We start from the raw sequence: 20,110 nt of genomic DNA on the forward strand, positions 1-20,110 counted from the left end.
TAGCTCCACCACATAAAGGATGCCAACACGTGGATCACTCATTGGTATCTGGCTCTTCAGCCCTTTAAATTCAAGGTGGTCCACAGGCCAGGGTGCAGGTGGTGGTTGCAGATTACATCTCCCACAAGGCAGGAGACAGTTGCAGGCCAGACAGCTCCCTGGCCTGAGTTGGGTGGTGGGGCTATGTGGCAATGAGGGTGAGGTTGAATGTCCGTTGTGAAAAGCGAGGGGTCAGGGTGAACCAGCAGGTAACATATGAGGAGTTACACCTGTGTCTAAATACTGGCTATTGATTAATGTTTGTCTCTGTGTGTCCTGCAGATAGCCAGTAACAAGAGGGTGAGAGAGCTGCGTTCTCCAGTGTGCCTATGTGGTAGGAGTAAAGTCACTGAAAAGTGAAAGGAGCACAAAATAAAAGAATGCACCTGTATCATGCAGCCTGCCTCCCTGTTCCTCATTTACCCCAATATAAAAGAATTGTCACAGCTCCATATGTTATTTCATAGTTTTGATGTCTTCAGTATTGTTCTACAATGTAGAAAATAATCAAAATACAGAAAAACAAATGAATGAGTAGGTCTGTTCAGACTTTTTTTTTCATATGTATTTTCATACTTATGTTGATCTGTATTTAAAATTTATTGTCTTGTTTGTGGGGCGGCATGGTGGTGTAATGGTTAGCACTGTTGCCTCACAGCAAGAAGGTTCTGGGTTTGAGCCCAGTGGCTGACGGGGGCCTTTCTGTGTGGAGTTTGTATGTTCTCCCCGTGTCTGCGTGGGTTTCCTTCGGGTGCTCCAGTTTCCCCCAAAGACGTGTAAGTTAGGCTAATTGGTGACTCTAAATTGACCGTAGGTGTGAATGTGAGTGTGAATGGTTGTTTGTCTCTGTGTCAGCCCTGCGATAACCTGGCGACTTGTCCAGGGTGTACCCCGCCTCTCGCCCATAGTCAGCTGGGATAGACTCCAGCTTGCCTGCGACCCTGTAGAACAGGATAAGCGGTTACAGATAATGGATGGATGTCTTGTTTGTGGGGCGGCATGATGGTGTAGTGGTTAGTACTGTTGCCTCACAGCAAGAAGGTTCTGGGTTCAGGCCCAGTAGCTGACGAGGGCCTTTCTGTATGGAGTTTGCATGTTCTCCCCGTGTCTGTGTGGGTTTCCTCTGGGTGCTCCGGTTTCCCCCACAGTCCAAAGACATGCAGGTTAGGTTAACTGGTGACTCTAAGTTGACCGTAGGTGTGAATGTGAGTGTTTGTCTCTATGTGTCAGCCCTGCGATGATCTGGTGACTTGTCCAGGGTGTACCCCAGCTCTCGCCCATAGTCAGCTGGGGTAGACTCCAGCTTGCCCGCCACCCTGCACAGGATAAGCGGTTATGGATGGTTATGTGTTGAAAATCTTGATGCAAATGTCAAGTCAATTTCCTTGGAGCCTTGGCTACTTGTCCAATCCATTCTGGGATTCTTTCTGAGGTTTGGTCTAAATATTGTGCCTTCATTGACTTAAGAGGGAAATTCATGCTAATGGACAGAGTGTTTCTAATCTAAGGACCCATGCTAGGGAAAAAAAATTACTGCTGCAGTGATAGGTGCTCATTAAAATTCCGTGCTCGTGCAAACCGAACATGCTCTCAGCGCCACCGGAATGACCGACATCAGCCTTGCACTGAATCACTGATCATCACCGACCAGCTGTTTCCGGTTTTCAGGTGGGCGACTGAAGCGGCGCTCTCCGGGTCTCCCAGCCGCCAGAATGATAAATACGGTCTCCGGTAAAAACGTCTCGGAAGACGGAGCTTGAATGAGCGGCGGCGCGCGCTCATGTGATGCGCGAGGATCCGGTGCGCGCGACCGGTGGAGCCTAATAACGGAGGCGGCGGCGCTTTGAGACTCCGCCGCACCGCAAGCGCCGGTCAGAGGTAAGCCTGAAAATCCTCTTAAATAGGCTTGTTCACGATCGGAAATGCTTTGTTATCGCGTCGTGTTCGTTTGTGAGACTTGACCTCACACAGAACGATAGCAGTAGATCTCTGATAACGGGAGGAGATGGGTTTTATGGGTTCGCAGCCCAAATCGTTTACTGCTGAAGCCCAGAATAGAGAACCTATTGAGCAGGATTCAGTGCAGACATGTTACAATGTTTCATCTCTCTCTCTCTCTCTCTCTCTCTCTCTCTCTCTCACACACACACACACACACACACACAGCACATGTTGCGTTCTAGGCACTTTGACGCAACATTAACGAAGGAGGCGCACTCAAACCGCTCCAACTTTTCTTCTCTCCTATTCTGAGAGGATCCACAGCAGCCCCGCATCATGTCACGCTCCCTGCGTCTCTGATCCATTTCCACATCTGGGTATAAGGTAAGAAAACGAGCCATGATGCGATTTTTTGGACTGAATTGATCATGTCACTTTGCATTTAGCTGGAAATGTGAAGGTTGATTATTTGAAGGATTCCCTCTCGCCTGTATGATGACAAAAATAGACTCTCATTGACTTTATGTGCAATACAATGACTGGACTGGAAATTTCCACTGGAACAGAATGACCTGGCACTCTGGCACCACTAAGTCACCAAGGTTTTACTAAGGGGGGGTTTCTTATGTCTTATTCTGTCATGCTACAGTGTAGGGATTCCCAACTCCACATCCTGGTGTAACACAGACCATCCTGTAGCCTACAGTTAAAGGATGGGTTTCCCTCCTTTGGATGTTTTTTTTTCTCCCCAGACATGTTCATTTTCAAAATTCATTTTCGGCATGGTAGTGTAGTGGTTAGCACTGTCGCCTCACAGCAAGAAGGTCCAGGGTTCGAGCCCAGCAGCCAGCGAGGGCCTTTCTGTGTAGAGTTTGCATGTTCTCCCCATGTCTGTTCGGGTTTGCTCCGGTTTCCCCCAAAGACATGCAGGTCAGGCTAATTGGTGGCTCTAAATTGACCGTGGGTGTGAATGGTTGTTTGTGTCTATGTGTAAGCCCTGTGATGACCTGGCGACTTGTCCAGGGTGTACCCTGCCTCTCACCCATAGTCAGCTGGGATAGGCTCCAGCTTGCCCGCAACCCTGTAGAACAGGATAAAGCGGCTAGAGATAATGGATGGATGGATTTTCTAAACTGCGTTTTGACTTGAAATTTTAAACATTTGCTTCAAACTGTGCTGAGTTGTGCATAATCTTCTGCATAATGGCATACAATAATGCAGCGTAGAAAATATAACATAATCTACAGTCGACTACATTGACTACAGTTAGGCGATATCACACAGCTGAACAATCAGTAGTGCAAGCCATTTTAAATCAAAATCTACCTAATATATTTTATACATTTGTATTTGTACTATGTGTCATGTATACATTTTGACTTTATACTAAATGTAGAATATTTCTGTCAAATTTTATGTTGCATCACGTTTGATGCAAGTGTTTAATGATTTTTGGGCATGTTCATTTTGGTTTACATAAGAGTAATTTGTAGGCATGTGTGTGTGTGTGTGTGTGTGTGTGTATATATATATATATATATATATATATATATATATATATATATATATATATATATATATATATATATATTTTTTTTTTAATTAGGGTTACTTGTTACATCAGTATGATAACTTTATAGCTATCTTTAACAATGGATGCCAAACAGAATTTGGCCAATTAAGTCTTTTTAAATTTTCCTTGATAGAATTGTAAGATTTCAAGGTTTATTAGGTGTGTTAGTAAGTGACATGGACATTTAAAGGGGAACTGAAAGCAAAGTTTTTATTATCAAAATTCTATTTATCTCATTTTATAAAATGTAGTAATGCATTTCTGACAGCTATTTTGTCACTGCTATAGCAAGTTATGAGTGTTTGAAATATGCTATGTAATATATCAGTCCGTATGTAATAGCAATGGCCGTAAATGAAATTTGTTGAGACCTGTGCAAGACTTCGAAGGACGGAAGTAAAACGTACTGTACAGTGGAAATCAAAGTGACCAACATCTGCCAACGTTGTCAAAAGAAGCACATGCCCTCTTTCGAATGCTGACGTAATCAAGCTGGAAGTTTTCCCTGTGTCCGAAATCGCTCCCTACTCACTATATAGGGCACTATATAGTGGGGACGCTATATTTTATATATATAAAATATATATTTTTTGTAGTGTTGTCCGAAACCTTAGTGAGGATTATGTGGGAGATGCACTCAGCATAATATGTATTTATCACAAAAATACATGCATGTATTTATTATTTTGAAAACCCACCAGCCGCCTGATCTGGCATGTTTTAATTGTGTGACAGTAATGATGCAAATACCAGCGCGACGGACTCGTCCTTATTCTGTCATCTTTCCAACTCTTCTCTACTCCACGTTGGTTCGAAGTCGTATGGAATAATCTCCATCACTGATGAAGCTGGAAAATCTTGAAATGAATCTGAATTGGAATGATATGGCGATCTGGCCGCTGTGTAAACAGTTTTCAAAATGGCGGCGCTGACACTTCACGTTTGAAGTCTCGCACAAGTCTCGTGAAGATCGCGCGGATAAGCGATGCCTGCTATGGACCATACGGACTACATTCAACATGGCTAAAAACCGAATAGGCTGATAATATGCCAATACGAGTCATGATATAAGGTTAATAAAACCAAAAACGTTATTGAATAACACGTTAATTAAGAAATAAAGCAAGTTTAAAAATGACTTCAGTTCCCCTTTAACCAACTGACAATTGGACATGCTGCATAGATATCTGTTTTCATACTGATTTTTGACTGGTGATCATTTGTCTTTACAACCTGACAGATTGGCCAGAGTGGACAAAAACTGTGCCATTTAAATAGATCATTTGAAATATTGTTTGTTCTGGCTAATTATGATTGAATACTGACAGTTTAATCCAACTAGCCTGTGGTTCATTGATATTCAGTTCCAAACACTGGGGAGACTCTGTTAAATTGTGACGCCAATAGTGAGGCACTCTTTCATAAAAGCACTATCCATTGGTGAGCAGAGTTTGTCCTCTTAAACACCCAGGAAAACAGTAAATGTTTAAAAGCACTGGGTAATTAAAAGCCTTGGTTTTTAGAGACCATTGTGATCAGGAATGTTATCCAAAGTCCTTAAGAGAACACCCCCCAACATCTACTTTGTTCTACAGGACAATTCCCTGCTGGTTTATTCAATAGGCATTTGGGAGAGGGTTGGGGGTTGGGGTCAAGTGGCAAGCCAATGACATATGTAGCTGACAACTTGTTCAGTGTCAGGCTTTAGCTTAAAAGCATGTGAAATCTGTTTGAGAGGTGAAACAGGGCATTGGATGCATCAGGGACAAACGACGGCAAGACCTTTTCACAGGGGCAAATGTTCAAGATGGAAAATTTGTGTTGTTGACCACATTAAGAGGAAGTCAGGATATTTTCACACATAACCCATACAGTATATTTGGATGGGAAAGGTTAATTGCGGGCGGCACGGTGGTGTAGTGGTTAGCGCTGTCGCCTCACAGCAAGAAGGTCCGGGTTCGAGCCCTGTGGCCGGCGAGGGCCTTTCTGTGCGGAGTTTGCATGTTCTCCCCGTGTCCGCGTGGGTTTCCTCCGGGTGCTCCGGTTTCCCCCACAGTCCAAAGACATACAGGTTAGGTTAACTGGTGACTCTAAATTGACTGTAGGTGTGAATGTGAGTGTGAATGGTTGTCTGTGTCTATGTGTCAGCCCTGTGATGACCTGGCGACTTGTCCAGGGTGTACCCCGCCTTTCGCCCGTAGTCAGCTGGGATAGGCTCCAGCTTGCCTGCGACCCTGTAGAACAGGATAAAGCGGCTAGAGATAATGAGATGAGATTTGATTACCATATAGATCATATACAATATCAGTGGGGGATTTTGGGAAATCCATTTCTAAGCTGCAGCAACAGTAGAAATAAGCAGTTTGTGAAATTAGCTTGACTAAGGCAAGAGCAAAAGAAAGTCATTCATTTTTGTGTGATTAACAATGTTACAGTCACTTCATATTATAATCATGCCTGGTTTTGCCATCTTTGTAAAAACTTCAGCTGTAAATTAAATGAGAGCTAATAAATCTAGTAAATAAAAAATAATTAAATATAGTGCCTCTGAAGTGTTGTACATTGGGACTTTGTTGGCAACCTTTCCAAGCTAGCTAAGCTACCATAAAAAGTAAACAAGCAATATTTTAATTTTATTCATGATTCAGCCGTCCATTGTTCATTCCACTGTCTACCAAAAGCTGCCACTTTTGATGGAATAATTGATAGTCTGATTGGAAAGGATTATATAAAATCTCTTCCCTGCACATTGTTAAAATGAGCACTTTCTTGATTTTGAATATTAAGTGCTGTAATATAAAGGACTGCTCCTGCAATGGTTAACACAGCAAATGTACATGCGCTATTGGTTGACGATGCAAATGACCTGACAAAATTCAAAGTTGAAATGGATGTAAAGTTTGGCTGCCTTGTCTGACTTCATTGTCAACTTTTAATCACACCAGATATCTACAAATTACTGCAAATCCCATTAACAGTATGTTCGTTCTTTTTCTTCAAAGAGATCTGTATGGGTTTTTTTTTTTTTGGGCTTTTTGCACCTTTATTGGATAGGACAGTGCAGAGACAGGAAATGAGCTGGAGAGAGAGAGACGGGAAGGGATCGGGAAATGACCTCGGGCCGTAATCGAACCTGGGTCGCCCGCATTCATGGTATGGCGCCTTAACCACCTGAGCCACGACGCCCCCGAGATCTGTATGTTTTGAATAGTATTTACAGATCTCTTCAAAGTGCTAAAGTCACTCTCAAACTGTCTTGAAGGCTATTTTTCGTGACCCGAAAAGCATACTTTATAAATGTTTGAGTGACATACACACTACATTTCATACCCAGTGAATAGCAGTGAATAGGGTGGTGGTAGATCGGTTGTACATCACTGACGTAAATCTGGCTAATGTCACTGCCACAGAGGCCAGTAATGGCAGGAGATCTCATTGGCTGTTTGGTATCATAGCCACTGACCCAGTTTGGCATCACTCAAGTGTCAACAGAGGTCAGATAACAATCTGTAACTGGGCTTCCTACTCATGAAGTAACTGTAGTCACAGGAAGAAGCAAACTTGGGAGAGTGTCCTTCAGCTCTTATCTGGAAAGGTTTTCCCACTGGCTTATTGGGAATAACCATTAGGATACAATCAATAAGCATGTTACATGTGCATTCCTTAGTTTCTGTCTTTCCTGGGTCACTGTGTCCTAAATCATAAACCTACATACCCTGCAGTAAGTGAAATTGTTCTTTGTATATTATTAGTCTGTACAGTACCCTAAGGTGGTACAGCATGGTGTGAATTTTGGCCTATACATAAATACCATATCCTTGCTGGACTGGATTGCACCACCACATTCTTACCAGTAGACAGGAAAAAACAGCAGCCTGAATTGAAAACAACACAGGCTGTAATATTTAGAAATATATCGCCATGTTTCCATTTTTATTTTTTTTACAGCCCCAAATCAGAAAAACTTGGGACAGTATGGAAAGTGCAAATAAAAAAATGCAGTGATTTCTAAATTTACTTTGACTTGTATTTAATTGCAAGATATTTCATGTTTTTTCTGGTGAACTGAATTTCATTTGTTAATATACATCCATCCCCGCCTTTCGCCCGTAGTCAGCTGGGATAGGCTCCAGCTTGCCTGCGACCCTGTAGAACAGGATAAAGCGGCTAGAGATAATGAGATGAGATGAATATATGTCCATTCCTGCATTTCAGGCCTGCAACACATTACAAAAAAGTTGAGACCGGGATAATTTTGTGCTAGTAATGAGGTAAAACAATTAAACAATGATGTGATTTAAAACAGGTGATGTCAACAAGTGATTGTAATCACAAAATCAGTATCCAGGAAAGGCGTAAAGATGGGCCGAGGATCTCCAGCTTGTCAAAAAAGTGCGAAATAAAGAACCTGAGAAAATAATTGAAATGTTTAAAAACAATGTTCCTCAAAAAGATAGGAAGGGATTTGGATATTTCACTCTCTACAGTGCATAATATCATTAAATGATTCAAGGAATCTTTAGGAATTTTCAGGTGCGTAAAGGGCAAGGGCACAAGCCTAAGCTGAACACCCATGATTGCTGATAGCTGATATAACCACATGGGCTCAGGATTAAGATAAGATAAAAGATAAGATAAACTTTATTCATCCCTCGGTGGGGAAATTTAGCAAACCTTTCTCAAGCACTACAGTATGCAATTACATCCACAAATGACAGTTAAAACTTCACTGTGCAAAAAGGAAGCCTTATATTAACTATGTCCAAAAGTGCCATCGACAACTCTGGTCTCAGAGGCATCTGGGATGGACCATCACACAGTGGAAGAGCCATTCCACCGAATCGGTGCCATTTCCATCCCTAGAAAATTATATGTATAAATGCACATAAAAATGTACTTTAAAATACATTTCCTTATTACGCAGAATGTCCTGCACATTGATCTGATTTCAAATTTAGGATATATAATTGTAAGGATTAATAAAAACTACCTAAAACACTGAAAAATAGCATGTGTTACCTGTCCCCGCACTCTAACTTTATACTTAACTATGAAATATTATGATTAAAATCCTTCAGAAACAGTATTTCTTTTGCACTGTTGTGTGACTCCATATCCTATCCATGGTTTAAATATATTTTTTTCATAAGAAATCCACAATATCTTAGTTAAAATGCACATTTTAGTCGTGTCTCTGGGTTTTCACTCAGTCCTGTTACCCAAACATATTACCCCATCTGACAAATTTGGAACATTCCATAAATCACATGCTCAACAGGAAGTTACATCAGTTGTGTCTTCTGAAGGCCATGGGAAGACCAAAAGTTAGTTCTCTCATTTACTTTTCTGTATATTTGATGATTTTTTAACTTTGACTGATAAGGTCAATATCAGCCTACTGTCCTGTTACTTAAATTATTTCTAAGATGATATTTGTTTATTTTAAAAATACAGATTTTTGTTAAATCACTAGAATGTGCTAAGTGTGGTCATGCTATTAGCGATGACGCCATGTGGCTTAATTCCATGTATTAGCTAATCCTAGGCTAAAAACTCAGTCCTGTTACTTTCAGTCCTGTTACTCATATATCTTTGACTTCCAAACCTTGTAAAAAAAAAAAAAATAACGTAGCCTGAGGTTGACCAATACACATTTTGAATAGTTAAATATGTGTGTTATTATAATCAGTGTTGAAAAGATATAACAAATTAAGTTTAATTTGGGAGTGGTACAGCAAGCAAATGGCACCCATTCGGTGGAATATCCCGGAAACGTGTATTGTGGTCAGATAAATCAGTATTCCAGATCTTTTTTGTAAGAAATGGATGCTATGTGCTCTGGACCCAAGAAGAAAAGGACCATCCAGTCTGTGACCAGCAACAAGTCCAAAACCCAGGGTCTGTCATGGTATGGGATTATGTGTCAGTGCCATTGGCAAAGGTAAGTTACACTTCTGTGATGACAGCATTAATACAGAAAAGTACATTGAGGTTTTGGAGCAACATATGCTGCTTTCAAAACGACATCTTTTCCAGGGATATTTCAACAAGACAATGTAAAACACATTCTGCACACATTACAAAGGCATGGCTATGGAAGAAGAGGGTGTCTGTCCCCAGTAGAGAATGTGTGGCGAATTTTGAAAATCTGATAACAACGTCCCCATACTGTTGCACAGCTTAAGATCTGTTTGCAGGAAGAATGGGACAAAAAAATACCTGAAACACTTAATCACTTGGTGTCTTCAGTCCCTAAACGTCTTTTAAATGTTGTGAGAAGGAATAGCAAAGTTACAGAGTGGTAAATGCTTTACTCTCCCAACATTTTTAAAAATATGTGGCAAGAATCAAAATTGAAGTGTTTATTTTGGAATTTTTTTTGATAAACAATAAAACATCAATACTGTGCTGTTGTATTGTTTTGAGTGAAATACAGGTCAAAGATTATTTAAAAATTATTGTTTTCAGTTTAATTTCAATTTCAACATACTGTCCCAACTTTTTCCGATTTGGGGTTGTAGGTATCCCATACATGTCAACCTATATGGAATGTCCGTATTTTATACTGATTTGATTCAATAAACGTAGTATATGGGCGTATAAATAAAGTTATACGGATTCTTTAAAAAAACTTCAATATTTATTTAGAGCTATAATCAATTCCCACGATGATAAAAGAGCGCATAACATTTACAAACGTACTGTACACCACAGAAAGCCAGTAAAGAGTCTTATGAAATCGCGCGTTATCTTGTGGTAGCGAGACTTCGTTCCACTTTTGATCATGCGCACACCGCATTGCGAGAATCCCGCCAACCGTGAAGTCATAGACATATAAACATAGACGCCGCCTTCTGCGTAGAATCATACGTCATCCTTGCCACCATATTGGATGTGGCAAAGTGGAGATTCTTCAACCGTCTCGGGTATAGCGTCTAGACAGTAGCCGAGAATAAAGATGCCTCATTCATGTGCTGCGTTTAACTGTACCAACAGGTTTGCCGTCCAGACGAGATCACATGGGATTACCTTTCACAGGTGAGACTGGAAAAATACTTTTCATTGTATTTGGTCATTATAACGTAATTTTACGAACAGATTTTCCTGACTTTGTGGCTAATATGAAGTCTCGTGCGTAATAGCCGCTCGGTGAAACCTGTCTCCAAACAACAAAGTATTTCCTTCGTAACTACGCTGATAACACTTTGTGTTTTTGTCAAACATTGGAGCTTTGTATTTATTCTGAAGGTTTATTGTTATTAATATTGAATAAAAAGTAACTGGGATACATCATTGTTAATTATCATTCAAATTTTAGGTAAATTATTTTAATTTGCATCTTATAAGGATTTTATAAGGGAAATACGGATTTTGGAGGTTGGTTATACAGGTTTGATTGACCAAAGGTTGACATGTATGGTATCCAAGTTATTTTAAGTGGCCTAGTACTTGTAAGTTGACTGGACTTATCCGGGGACATTTTTTTTACACCAGTACACATCTCCAGCCTGAAATGTCTGTCATGCAAGCTTAAAGAGTTTCGTGGCATCATTTGAATATATACATTTATTACTTGGAACTGTGAGAGCTGCTTTCTCTTTTCGGGAAATCTCCAAGCAGAACTACTGAGAATCCTCTTATTACTTCACCAGGGGGCGAGGTATTGTTTTCGGTCGGGTTTCTTTGTTTTTTTGTTAACGATATTACGGGAAAATGGCTGGATCAATCTTCATGAAACTTTCAGGATAGATGGGCATTAGTCTCAAATAGAACCTCCAACTTTTTGGGGGTCATCTGTTCAAGGTCATCAAAAAGGTCAAAATTGTTTTTGGTGTGGCTACTGCCTCATATAGAGGCGCTAGCCACTATGTCATCGGTAACAATCACGCACTACGCATGCACATATATGTGTTCCGATTAAAATGACCAGTGAGTGTATACAATTCGGTTCACCATTTGAAATAAATGGACTAGACGAAAGAAATCACTTTTAGACATGTTTATGCTTATTACAGAGGGAAAGTGCGTTCCACTGAGCTCTAGTGCTGGGCCATTTCCGGGAAATAAGAGTTTCGGTCATGGAGACAGCATGTGTATGTCAGCCTCGGTTTGGAGGTTTCAGTTTTGAAAACTGTAAGAGGTAAGAGTAGAATAATATAAAGTACAGACACTTGGTATATTTTACTTCTGTGATTTTTAAATTGTTCACTTTTGGATTACGCTTCATTTTTGTGGCTACTGCCTCAGAGTAAATATATATGCTATATTTACTGTCTGGACATGGTATCAGAAAACAATTTTATTTATAAGCAGTAGCCACATGTACCCATAGGGTACCTATTTTTTTCGCGATATCTTCCTTCATATTCATCATAAGTGCTACCAGGTGAGTTTTGTTTTGCCTGGCAACACTTGTTATAAGTGTGTTGTTCTTTATAAACTGGCAGCTAGGTGTAAATGCCTGGGAATTTCTCACCATTCAGCAGAAGTAATAAAGTCACTAAGTGGGGAACTGTCTTAAATTTAAAACTGAAATTTAGTTATTTTTACAAGACAAGACCTTTCTGGTATATTTGACACCCTGGAACATATGATAAAATATTTTTGCTTCTTCTAGAAGTGATCGTTTTAAGTGGATAACGTGATTTGTTATAACAGATGTACTAAAGGATGGAAATTAGGTCTTGATGTTGATCTCCACACACACAAAAAAAAGCATATAGCATCAAAAATGGTGCTGTGGCTCATTACTGCTATTAAAAAGGGATGGAGAGATGGACTGGGGAAGATAACAAGGGGGGAGGTGGAAACAGGAGGGAAGGAGCAGACTGATGGAGCATGAAGTGTGTACATGGGAGATTCCTGAAATTCCTTGGCCAGAGCCTCTCCATGCCAGTCACTGCTTTTTGTATGAATTATTCACACACACACACACACACACACACACACACACACACACACACACACACACACACACACGCTAATCCTCAGTCCTCACCACATTAATCAGAATGGGATTGATCATTTTTTGAGTCCTCAAATCATCTGGGTATCTCGTTCATGTCTTTACAGGCTTGGGATTATCTAGATTAAAGGAGTAATAGTGCTTTAGTTTGATATTCATTTTAAATAACAAATGAAGTGTCTCACAAGTGAATGTTGAATTATTAATGATGGACTGTTATTAAATTTATGCATCGTATTTGGACAAGCTCGTGAAAAGCCATTCTAGAAACATATGTATCTGTAAAGATGACTTTCAAATGGCTTGAAATTGTGTTATGATAGTGTAAAATTCCTATCTATAGCTCTTTTGGATGTGAATGTGGTAAAACATCCATCCATCCATCCATCCATCCATCCATCCATCCATCCATCCATCCATCCATCCATCCATAACTACTTATCCTGTGCAGGGTCACGGGCAATCTGGAGCCTATCCGAGCTGACTATGGGCGAGAGGCAGGGTACACCTTGGACAAATCGCCAGATCATCACAGGGCTGACACATAGAGACACACAACAATTCACACTCATGGTCAATTTAGAGCCACCAATTAGCCTAACCTGCATGTGGGGGAAACCAGAGCACCCGGAGGAAACCCGCACAGACAACATGCAAACTCCACTCAGAAAGGCCCTCCTCAGCCACTGGGCTCGAACCCAGAACCGTCTTGCTGTGAGGCAACAGTGCTAACCACTACACCACCCTGTGGTAAAACATGTCAAACAGAATAATTCTACCTGATAGTGAGACGTAAAAACCTTATTCAATACTTATTCATTTCTGACCAAATAACAGATTATCAGTGGACTTAAACATCATAAATGTTCAGTGTCATTGAGAAATGTACATGATGATAATAGTGACATCAAAATTATTCTGCACACTAATGCAATATAACAAGTAAATTAGTAGCCAAGGCCATTCTAGTGAACAAAACATATTTTTAGCCTTTTGACAAAGACATTTTTGGAAACCAAATTTTTTTTTAATAGTGAGACTTGTAATGATAGAAAAGTTCTGGTACCCTTTCTGAATAAGGCTGAGTTTTCCTCTTGGGCTTGATCTTAAAACTCAGTTCTGGCTGTTACCTAATTAAAGCAGCTAAAATTGCAGCTTTGCTGCATACCTGACATACATTGAGGGCTCAAAAGATTTCCCTTGCAGAATGAATATTCCCTGCAAGTATGACACTCGCATCCTTGGATACTTTCTCGTGTTGTTACAAAACCTGTATGTAGTAGCACTGGTATCACTTTTTCCCTCATTTTATTATTCTTGAACGCATGTAATATCCTGGGCCAAACAGATGGAAAATCTGGTTACATACATGGGAGTTTGTAATAAAAGAATATCCGCAGATTTAAGCTCTATGGGCCTCTGAATTAAGACTAATAGGATTACTGGGGCTGGGATAAGGGCTGAGGTGGACTAGGGAAGAAGGGCTGATTCCTTTCTAGCCCCTTCATCTACCCTCTCACACAGTGAAGTTGAGGTCATGTGATTTAGAGGAACAATGCTCATGGGAGTCTAGCTTTGATTCGACCTTTATTTCATTATTTCGTTATTTCTGAAGCAGTCTGGCTTGTTCCAAGCTCCAGGATTACAAACCAGCTTTATAGCCAAAAGGTTAGCTGACTGCTAATGAGCCACCGTAGACATTGCTCAAAAAGTCACTACATTAGCAGCCTGGGGTGAAAAGTGACTTCTACAACTGACAAATGGATGTGACGAGATAGATTATCCTGTTTCCATGGCAATACCTCTGAGAGAAAAATGTAACTCATCATGACCATTTGTTTATTTCCTTTGCTGATTGCCATGAGCTTTCAATGTAGTTATTTTGCTAAAAGTGGTATATAATTAGTTGGATCTACCTTATTACCCCAGTGAATCACTTTTAGCTGATTTAGTTCTGCAGTGATTTCCAGGTGTTTAATAATACACGATTAAAAACCCAGTTTCATATTCCATTTCATTTGGAGGCAACAGCAAGTGCTTTTCATGTTACAGTAGTAGAGAATATTCTCAGCACTTGTATTCACAAAGTAATGTAGAAGTCGCCTGTTTCCAGGTATACGTACACTACCGTTCAAAAGTTTGGGGTCACCCAGACAGTTTTGTGTTTTCCATGAAAAGTCACACTTTTATTTACCACCATAAGTTGTAAAATGAATAGAAAATATAGTCAAGACATTTTTCTGGCCATTTTGAGCATTTAATCGACCCCACAAATGTGATGCTCCAGAAACTCAATCTGCTCAAAGGAAGGTCAGTTTTATAGCTTCTCTAAAGAGCTCAACTGTTTTCAGCTGTGCTAACATGATTGTACAAGGGTTTTCTAATCATCCATTAGCCTTCTGAGGCAATGAGCAAACACATTGTACCATTAGAACACTGGAGTGATAGTTGCTGGAAATGGGCCTCTATGGAGCACTTGCATGTGACATCACAGCCGATCCAGATTGTGACAGACGGCATCTTGTCGGTCAGACGCCATATTTCCGCCTTCTACTTCATTCTGGTTCTACTTCTACCTTTTTCTTCTGGAAAACCCTACTATATACAATTCTATTACAACGGCTGTGGCTACAAGCTCTCCCTACCTGTGCATGTTTTTTATGTGTATTTTTGCGTGTTGTTCGTCTGTACCGGACTTCAGTATCCACTACAACCGTATGGACTTACTGGACATTGGTTTCCAGCAGAAAATGACGGTTTGTAGCGATTTCCATCGCATGCACAACATTCCGGACGAGATAGCGAGACCAGCGGGGTCTCCGTGGATTGTTATCGGAAGCAAAGCGAAGGAGGCGGCGCCGGGAGCGGAAGCAAAAGCGAGGCTGTAGAGCTGGCCTGTTGACTAAGCTCAGAAAACAGCTACTCAAATCTCCACTGCTAAGCCTTTACCTCTCCAACGCCAGATCCATGGCAAACAAGATGGACGATTTGGAATTACAGCTGGAATTACCTTATTCTATTCTATAATCAGCTGGTCAGTGCTATACTCAATACTTAAATGACTTACCCATCCAATGAGGATTGTTATTTTCTTGTTTACAAGATGCCACATCTGAGTCGCTGACAAATCCTGAATTTCTGTAAAGATAACTGTCCAGAGATTTATAAGCACGCAGTGCTTCACCACTGAACAGCGAGTGAAAGTTGATGAGGTAATTATACACATCTGGGTATTCTGCTGGCAGTTCAATATCCACTGACACGGTCGTGAAAACTACGTCCGGTAAGCCATAAGGGTCACTAATCTGTAGGTCGTTTATTTTAGACATATATCTAGTTATCTGTTCATTAGAAAAATGAGCCGTGTAGTCCGTCGGTTGAAATTGATCCATTCTGTACACGAGTGCAGCAGTATTCAGCTGTGTTTTTTACTGACAAGATGGCGGCTGTGTACTTTCCGGTCACATGACTGCAAGATCTCTATACACCTATGGAGATATTGCACCAAAAACCAGACATTTGCAGCTAGAATAGTCATTTACCACATTAGCAATGTATAGAGTGTATTTCTGATTAGTTTAAAATGATCTTCATTGAAAAGAACAGTCTTTCAAAAATAAGGAAATTTCAAAGTGACCCCAAACTTTTGAACGGTAGTGTACATTATTTTTAGTAAATAGCAGAGAACGAGAAAAGCTTGAGCTTATGTTCCTAGAATTATTACCAGCGTTCCAGGTATTGCCAGGACTTCACCTTGGTCTTATTCTTTTACATTCATTTCATTCTTTCATTCTGTGTTCATTCAGAGAGATAAATTTAGTCGGAATGCCTGGAAAAGCTTGGGTTTAATTTTGAAGCTGGAGAAAAATATTTGAGTAAGCAATAAAACATTATGGGTAATTCTGTTATCGGAAAATCATCATCATCATCATCATCATCATCATCATTAACAACAACAACATTGGTGTGAATTGTTTTGTGTTGCATTTTTTAATTACAGCAGCTGTGACATTAGTTCTGGCTCTAACATAAATGATACGTTTATATTACCACACTTGTTCTAATATGTTAAAGCTCTTAAATTGGGCGGCACGGTGGTGTAGTGGTTAGCGCTGTCGCCTCACAGCAAGAAGGTTCTGGGTTCGAGCCCAGTGGCCGGCGAGGGCCTTTCTGTGCGGAGTTTGCATGTTCTCCCCGTGTCTGCGTGGGTTTCCTCCGGGTGCTCCGGTTTCCCCCACAGTCCAAAGATATGCAGGTTAGGCTAACGTGGGGCGGCCTTGGGCTGAAGTGCCCTTGAGCAAGGTACCTAACCCCTGACTGCTCCCCGGGCACTGTAGTGTGGCTGCCCACTGCTCTGGGTGTGTGTGTGTTCGTTCACTGCTTCACATGGGTTAAATGCAGAGGATGAATTTCACTGTGCTTGAAGTGTGCATGTGACAAATCAAGGCTTCTCCTTCTTCTTCTTCTCTTACATAGGCGCTAGTATGGTGGACGCTCCACATAATCTATGGGCTAATAATGAACAGATTAACAAAATGGTTAGTTATTTAACAAAGAAAAAACATATATTTGTTGATGCAATGAAGCATTCTGGTAGGAGAGGCTTATTTAACATTTATGGAGGGAGAGTCGGGTGCCAATACTTTTTTTTTTTTTTACCAATACCATTGAGTACATTTCCAAACAAAAGACAGTCATCAGGACAGAGCAGTTTGTTCTTTCCAGTTTATCAGTCACAGTACAGCTATGTTTTTTTTGTTTGTTTTTTTTGTCTTCCTAATTTCAAGAGTACACAAGAGTGGTTTTGTATAGTTACTTTATGACGCAAATGATAACAGGAACTAACTTGTTTGCAGATATTCCATAAATAAATGTAGCCATAAACAATTAAAAAGGGCACTGCGTCATTCGTTACTAAATGTAAATGTTTTTAATCATTGGCAAGCCCCTGTGATAAGCAGAATAACATAATTCAGATTATACTGTTATAAGAAAATAATTCACATTGGTCTGTCTGTTGCCATCCTCATAGTTGAGGGTTGGCAAGCCAGGAAGCTATCAACTAGCTTCCCTGAATTCTCTTGGGCGATTATAGCACATCAGAGCGACCCAAACCCTCATCAGGTGTCAGGTACACATATGGGTAATTTTTAGAGTAGCCAGTCAACCTTGTCTTTGGACTGTGGGAGGAAACCGACGTAGACACAGGGAGAACATGCAAACTCCACACAGAAAGGCCCCCCGTCTGCCACTGGGCTTGAACTAAGAACCTTCTTTCCGTGAAGCGACAGTGCTAACCACTACACCACCGTGCCACCCAATCCACTGTGGGGTGAATTATTTTTATATACCAGCACAGACTGTCATGGTATTAATTACTGATGGTGCAAATTTTTTCGCTCTTGCTTTACCTCAGATTGTTACAAAGCAATCTAGCCTGGCGAGTCCTTCCAAAAATGCTAAACAAATTGACAGAAAGCTTCTCCATCTCAGAACTTACACACACACATTCATTTAATAAGCATCTGTCATATTTAGTGAGAGTAAAAAAAATGTTTTCAGTATCAGGAAAATGAATGCAGATTAATTAGTTGGCTATGTTCAGCATGCTTAATAAGCTCTTTCAGCATAACTGTGGCTTTGTTAACTTTATTGTTAAATACTGGTCTTGAAAATTAATCTTTTACATTTTAGGTTAAGTATCATGTTTAGAAACAGCTTCAGATTTACAAAAGTGACATGTTGTGCATTTCAAATCTTATGGAATACAGTCAGAAAAGTACAACTTTTAAAAAGCATACAGTATATAGTCATACTTAATATGCTTTAAATGTCTATCTCTACTTCGTGGATACCGTTTATTATTTATTTTTTGAGAATGAAGGTTGCATCTAGATAAACAGCCTGATAGAACCTGAAAAAATCAAACAGTATTTGAGTTTAGGTGAATATGGTTCTGTCTGTGTTTAGTCTGTGTTCAAAAATTCACTTTCTAATTGTGTCAGACTTTTAAAAATGTAAATATGAGGTATGAACTATAAACTTTAATATGTAGGTCTTGTTAAGCTGTATATAATTGTAGAGCTTTAATTGTGATGTCAAAACCTAGAGGCCCTGTATTTCAAAATGGCTCCTCAACCACACACACGCGCACACATATATACGGGGCGGCACGGTGGTGTAGTGCCTTGCAGCAAGAAGGTCCGGGTTCGAGCCCTGTGGCCGGTGAGGGCCTTTCTGTGCGGAGTTTGCATGTTCTCCCCGTGTCCGCGTGGGTTTCCTCCGGGTGCTCCAGTTTCCCCCACAGTCCAAAGACATGCAGGTTAGGCTAACTGGTGACTCTAAATTGAGCGTAGGTGTGAATGTGAGTGTGAATGGTTGTCTGTGTCTATGTGTCAGCCCTGTGATGACCTGGCGACTTGTCCAGGGTGTACCCCGCCTTTCGCCCATAGTCAGCTGGGATAGGCTCCAGCTTGCCTGCGACCCTGTAGAACAGGATAAAGCGGCTAGAGATAATGAGATGAATTTTATATATATATATATATATATATATATATATATATATATATATATATATATAAAAGCAAAATATTTACAAGGGCACAAAATCAACCTGAATCGAATAATAATATTACAGCATATGAACCATTGAATTGTGTAGTGTCGTGTATTTTGCATCAATAAACTGCTGCATTGTCTTTTGACAGCGATACCAACACTGAGATACGCATCACAGTTATGAATACATATTTATTCCTTTCTTTGACACTACATGCCATGTACCAGAAACAACACCACAACATTTATTATGGTGTGACTCTGCTGGGTGCCTGGTGGACAGCAGTGAACCAGCACTTTCACTTTACATCATTACTATATTAGTGACGATCAAATCTTATTGGACATAAGAAGTAATCGATATCGAGCCGAGGTAAGGAAAGATGCTCATAATTGCTACTGAACTATACAATAATTGTTTACACGAGTGTGCAGAGTAAGAAATTGTTCAGGTAAAAACACATACAATGCAAAAATAAGTTGCCTGCTATGAAAGAAAACCAACAGTATTTTTTTTCATCAGTATTTTTCATAAAATGTGTTAGTAAATAATCCCACGTTATTTTTTAAAAAGCAAATTAAAAATGAGTGCTGGATAAAAACCCATCTATGTTATGTAAATAAAGATACAAGTTTTGTTGTCCAATGGTCGTGTTTATGAGTTACGTTGCCTTGCACTCACAATTGGGTTCCCTATGGTGGTACACAGACATCGTTCCTATGTACGTATGGACGTCATACAGTCGCAGAAACCATTAAAAACCAGGTCAAAGCATTACCTTGTTCTATATGGAGCTTTGCTCTGTGTGCTTTCTGTGCAGGGAGCTCTGCTATAATACTGAGGTTATCTCTACTTTGAAGCAAGTATTATTCAAGCTAAACTTATTAATTTGTATTTCATTTGAACTCAGTACAAGCTTTAAAATAAACTTTCAAATCCTTTTCCAGGCTGTATTCCCAAAGCCTCTAGCCTTTGAATTATGTGGCTGCATGCTGTCCCTATACATATTAATGTACACTATCATATGCACATT

The 20,110-nt window shown here is 40.1% G+C and overlaps 1 protein-coding gene across 2 annotated transcripts in view; it reads left to right on the top strand.

Moving 5' to 3' along the window:
• The first annotated feature begins 1,647 nt into the window (after nt 1–1,647).
• The window catches only part of tmem108 (transmembrane protein 108), a 171,160-nt gene continuing 152,697 nt past the window's right edge, over nt 1,648–20,110 (top strand). Inside the window, exons 1-2 of one of the 2 annotated variants that reach the window (XM_060900032.1) lie at nt 1,648–1,917; nt 2,206–2,364. The gene's annotated coding sequence lies outside the window, so the exon portion shown is untranslated. Of the gene's footprint in view, nt 1,918–2,049; nt 2,365–20,110 lie in introns of those variants that run through there. The other variant, XM_060900033.1, reaches the window with a different exon arrangement.

This window comes from Neoarius graeffei, chromosome 19 (genome assembly GCF_027579695.1).
Source record: "Neoarius graeffei isolate fNeoGra1 chromosome 19, fNeoGra1.pri, whole genome shotgun sequence".
In the NCBI taxonomy this organism is placed as follows: domain Eukaryota; kingdom Metazoa; phylum Chordata; class Actinopteri; order Siluriformes; family Ariidae; genus Neoarius; species Neoarius graeffei.